Raw genomic sequence first — 1,073 nt, 5'->3', positions numbered from 1 at the left:
CAGAGACAATCGTATTTTAATTACTTATAAAATGATGTGTCATTATCTTTTCATCCTCATAGCGCTCGGATAAGCGTTGAGTCTGGCGTCTGGAAGCTTACTAAGCTAGATCCAAACCAAGGACGAATATCCCCCCAACTGCAACAGCACAGCATGTCGAGAAATACATGAGACCAACATTAAAATTCTTGAAGATTTTGAAAGATCACCAAAATTCATAATAGGTCAAGTAGGATAGGCCGTAGAAATTACAGTTTCGATTGCACCGTATGCTAATCTTACTGATTTCTATAAAAACGGTGTTTTTTCCTGGCGTTTCAATGATCTATAAATTAATGACACCATGACAAGATAGTTAAACTTTACGTTTAATATCATTTTAGAAGACTACCATACAGGCCTTTGGGCACTACAGTAAAAATGCCAATATTACTGAGGATCTGAAGCTTGGTTATATATGGACTGTCGTTTAGCATAAAATCACAGTGACAGTCGGGCAAACTGTCGAGATGGTGGCCAACCCAGGTTACCTCAAATATCTGTTCCCATAAACCTTTGAAACTGTCATGTGGAAACATAGTGATAAACTACTAGCTGAATGAGTTCTCGACGAGCATATGGTGTCGGAATTATGGTTTGTAATGCAGGATACGAAGGCACAAGGAGAATGGGTGGCTGAGGTCAGATTTGTAACCACGTAAGTATAAATCCCCATCGCCAAATACATTTTGATTTTGGAAATTACCACTGATTCTAATAACGACTTGTTCCACTTCAGCTCAGAACCCCCCGAAACAAATATCAAAAGCTTAGAAGAGCTTGATTCCTTGTAAGATGCTAGATCAAAGGATAGACTAGTAGAAATCATTATCGCAGACGAATAAAAGACTACTGGAATGACGATCCTTGGGGTTGGTCTTTCATTGATAAATCTCTTCATCTTTAAGATTACTTGTATCTGCCTGATTGAAGCAAAACTGGCTTTGGCACGTGAACTGAAGAAATATTCGTCATGATCGATAAATTATAACTGATTAAATACATTTCTGTAATAATTTGTGAGAAGTGTATCT

This window comes from Penaeus monodon, chromosome 27 (genome assembly GCF_015228065.2).
Source record: "Penaeus monodon isolate SGIC_2016 chromosome 27, NSTDA_Pmon_1, whole genome shotgun sequence".
Classification (NCBI taxonomy): domain Eukaryota; kingdom Metazoa; phylum Arthropoda; class Malacostraca; order Decapoda; family Penaeidae; genus Penaeus; species Penaeus monodon.
Note: the sequence above shows the minus strand (reverse complement) of the source record.